This window comes from Ovis canadensis, chromosome 19 (assembly GCF_042477335.2).
Source record: "Ovis canadensis isolate MfBH-ARS-UI-01 breed Bighorn chromosome 19, ARS-UI_OviCan_v2, whole genome shotgun sequence".
Classification (NCBI taxonomy): domain Eukaryota; kingdom Metazoa; phylum Chordata; class Mammalia; order Artiodactyla; family Bovidae; genus Ovis; species Ovis canadensis.
In genome coordinates, this window is record NC_091263.1 from 25,906,518 (window position 1) to 25,910,750 (window position 4,233).

Genomic DNA, 4,233 nt, shown 5'->3' on the forward strand with positions numbered 1-4,233 from the left:
CTCCATTGCATGGTTGTCCAGACAGAGTCCTAGCTGGACTTCAGGGTCTAATGGCTTCCTCTGTTGTCCTCTTAGTTTAGTAGTTGTTTTTATACATGTTTATCGGTATATATCGAGAAGGAAATGGCAACCCACTCCAGTACTCTTGCCTAGAAAATATGTATACATTTTGTGTGCATATATAAGTATTTGATTTAAAATCTGCTCCTCAGGGTCAGGGGAGCAAGAGACTCTGTCCCCACCTGCCCAGTTTGTTGCCATATTTCCTCCACCCCTCAACTAATCAGTATTATTTGTTTCTTATGAGTGCATCCAGATTTTCTTCAAATGCTTACAAGCAAATATGAACATGGATCTTTGGGGTTTTTTTCTTTTTATACCTAAAAGGTCGTCTGCTATATACACTACTTTGCACTTCTCACTCAGCTCACAGAAAGCATTCTTATTCTTTTTTATTACTATATGTTATTCCATTGGTCTAATGTGTGGGTAAACCATAATTCCTATAATCTGTCCCTTTTTTAAGGAAATGTAATTTCTTTTGAACCTTTTATTATTACTGCAGTATATAACCTGGAAAATCATCATTTTGCCTGTGTGCAAATGTATTTAAGGTAAATTTTTAGAAGTAGAACTGTGAGGAAAACCAATCTATAAATTTGTAATTTTTGAGAAATATTGCCAAATTGCTCTCTGTAAGCACTGTACCCACTTACTTCCACCCATAATGGTTCTACTTGATGTGTTTTGAATGGATTTTTGAAAAGAGAACACATTTTTATCATTTCTTGTTTCTTATCTATAAACACTTATTCATTAGACAAATAATTACTAAGTGCCAACTATGCCTTAAACCTTCTCTTTAGGCCCTGGAGGCATAGCAGTAAACAAGACAGACACAGCCCTTTCATAACAGCTTATTATGAGACGGATAAATAGATGACTAAGTGTGGACATGGTATATAACTTCCCTGATCACTTAAAGCCTGAGTCACCAACTTAGATGCCACACAAGGAACTTAAATGTGTGAAGGTGAGGGGGCAGAGGGCAGAGGGCATAGTGGGCAGCATCCAGTCCTGGAAACCACAGGGCTATGTAAAGCCTTCAGCTGCTGGTCTGCTCTATACTGTTGGATATGTGAAAAAGAAAGGTCCTTGTTGACAGGATCCCTCATTTTCAAGAAAAACAAGAAATCCATATTTTCATGTGATATCTCCCCATTTTAAATGTTGGAAACATTTTGAGGACAAATTTTTTTTTTAATGAGGCTAGATAAGTTGTCAGGAATATCTAGGGAAACACTGAAGGGAAAAAACTATCGTGAGTTTCAGGGACTGGCTTTACTAGATTTTAAAATATACTCTAAAGCCTCTATAATTAAAACAGTGTGGTATTTGTGCATACACAGTCTGGTAGAACAGAATAAAAAGTCTAGAAATCAACTTTAGCATGTATGGAAAAATTAATATACAATAAAGATGGCATCTCAAACCACTGTGCAAAGATTAACTTTTTAATAAATCGTGCTGGGACAACAGGGTAGCCATGAAACAAACAAAAAAATTAATTCTTATCTCACACCCTATTGAGAGAATAAGCTCCAAATTGATTAGAGATTTATTTGTAAAAGATGAAAGCATATAAGTACTAAAAGAAAATTTAGATGAGTTCCTTCATAATCTGGTGTTAGGAAAGGCTTTCTAACTATGACTCAAAATTCAGTGACAGTAAAGAACAGATTGATAATTTGACCACATAAAAATGTTCTCTTTGCAAAAAAAAAAAAAAACCATAAGCAAAATCAAATGACAAAATGAGAGAAAATATTTGCAACCTACGTTACAGATAAGAAGCACAAAAGGAAACATTTGCAATGTATGTAGCAGATTAAAGGGATGGAATTTTGCTGTGGAATGAGTGAGCAATTCTGCAGCTACTCTCTGGGTATTCTAAGATTGAACATACAACTATATGATGAATGAATTTAAAGAGTCAAGTTTCTCAGTGCCAGAGATGGGAGTTACAAATATGGGAAGAGGAGAGGCTATAATGAAATTTGTGGTGTTAGATCAGAATTGGAGGTATCACTATAAACTCATGGTTTTACCAGATTGAATATAGAAAATGACTGGTAAAGAGACTGATATAGATGTAGATAGAGAAATTGATATAGATGATAGATAAACAGATAAATTTATATAAGCAGGTGCACTGAGTAAGCCTAGAATCAATAATACCCCAGTAGCAATGAACACACATCCAGGTCCCAGATCTTGGTCCCTAAATATCCTTCTCCAGGAAAAAAAAATCGAGACTCGTTAGACAGATGACTGAACTCCAGGTCTAGTGCCAGGAAAGGACAAGGTGAGCCTGGAACATCTCATTAGACCAGAAAGTAAGGAAGCGCTCAGAGAATAATGGGGGGCAGGGGGAGTACTTCCCTGGTGGCCAGTGAATAAAACTCTGACTACTAACACAGGGTCACAGGTGCAGTTCTTGGTCTGGGAGGATTCCACATGCTGTGGAGCAACTGAGCCAGTGCTCTCGGGCCCGCGAGCTGCAACTACTGAACCTGTGTGCTGCAGTTACTGACGGCCACGTGCCCGAGAGCTTGTGCTCTGCACCAGGAGAAGCCACAATGAGAAGCTCACAGACAGCAACAAAGAGTAGCCCCTGCTGGCTGCACTAGAGAAAGCCCTAGCAAAAAGCAATGAAGACGCAGCACAGCCAAAAAAAAAAAAAAAAAAGGAATAATGGGGAGATGTCACACACACCAAAAAAACCAACTTGAATGGACTCTCACTGATGAATTGGGGAAAATCCTGATAGCAGTAACCAATTCAGGAAAGAATCAACAGATGCTAAAAGGAGAGGCTAAATGTTTGATGAAAGTAAGAATATTTGCATGGTTTCGAAGCACCTCCTCACAAAAAGCTTTTAAATTAGAAAGGGGAAAAATACAAAGGGACAACATTTACAGTGAACAAACCTTAAAGTTGCTGCCATTACTGTTATCAAAAATGTTTCCAATCATGCCACAGTAAAGCAACATGATATGCCTTTCATATGATGTCCTGTAATGATACAATGTCATTTCCGGAGCATTCCTGCCAAAAATGAATAACCTGAGTCTAGTCTTTTTCTAATATTTATTGTATTTATTTCTTTGACTGCACCAGGTCTTAGTTGTGGTATGCGGGATCTTTTTTCACTTGTGGCATGAGGGATCTAGTTCCCTGGCCAGGATTCAAACCCAGGCCCCCTGCATTGGGAGCACAGAGTCTTAGCCACTGGACCACCAGGGAAGTCTCAACCTGAGTCTGACCTTGAAGAAACAATAGGCGAACCTCTGTTAAGGGATATCCTATAAAATAACTGACTTGTGCCTTTTTCACCTGGCAAAGTCATGAAAGACAGACCAAGTAACTGTTTCAGACTGAGTGAGTGAAAGTCACTCAGTCATGTCTGACTCTTTGTGACCCCGTGGACTATACAGTCCATGGAATTCTCCAGGCCAGAATACTAGAGTGGGAGCCTCCGGAATACTGGAGCCTTTCCCTTCTCCAGGGGATCTTCCCAAACCAGGAATCGAACCCAGGTCTCCTGCATTGCAGGCGGATTCTTTACCAGCTGAGCCACAAGGGAAGCCCAAAAATCCTTGGCTGATGTAGCCAGTATGTAGTCACTTAGGGAGGTTACAGGCCCTCCTGTCAGGGAGAGGATAACTGCAAAGTTTGCTCATAGCAACTTATTAAACCTTTCATTAAAATACAGATATAAAGGAGACACAGAAATCCATGCCATCACCAAAGTGCTGATCCCCAGCCTTGGAGAATCTGTAGCAAGCTGGGGGTGGGGGATGAGAAACCTAGCATCATAAACCTAAATTCGATTCTGAACTAGAAAAAAATAAATTTTTGTTTTTGCTATAAAGGGCAGAATGGGTCAATTAATGAAAGGTGAGTAAGGTCTCCAGGTGATTAAGGTCTCCTGTAATGATGTTAATTTCCTGATTGGGTAACTTTACATGGCTATATAAGAGACTATTCTTGTTTTTAGGCAATATTCACTAAACTGTTTGGGAGTAAGCCTGCAGCTTATTCTCAAACGGTCCACATAATAATAATACAGGGGATTAAAGTTAACATTTGGGAATCTAGTTGAAGAGTATATGGGAGTTCTTTATTCTTGCAAAGTCTCCATAAGTCTATAGTTATAAAAAAAAAATTATG

At 38.9% G+C, this 4,233-nt stretch overlaps 1 non-coding gene across 1 annotated transcript; it reads right to left on the reverse strand.

Moving 5' to 3' along the window:
• Window positions 1-3,233: 3,233 nt before the first annotated feature.
• On the reverse strand, window positions 3,234-3,306 carry TRNAG-CCC (transfer RNA glycine (anticodon CCC)). Its single transcript has one exon. It is a non-coding gene; the product is annotated as a tRNA-Gly (tRNA).
• Window positions 3,307-4,233: the final 927 nt, after the last annotated feature.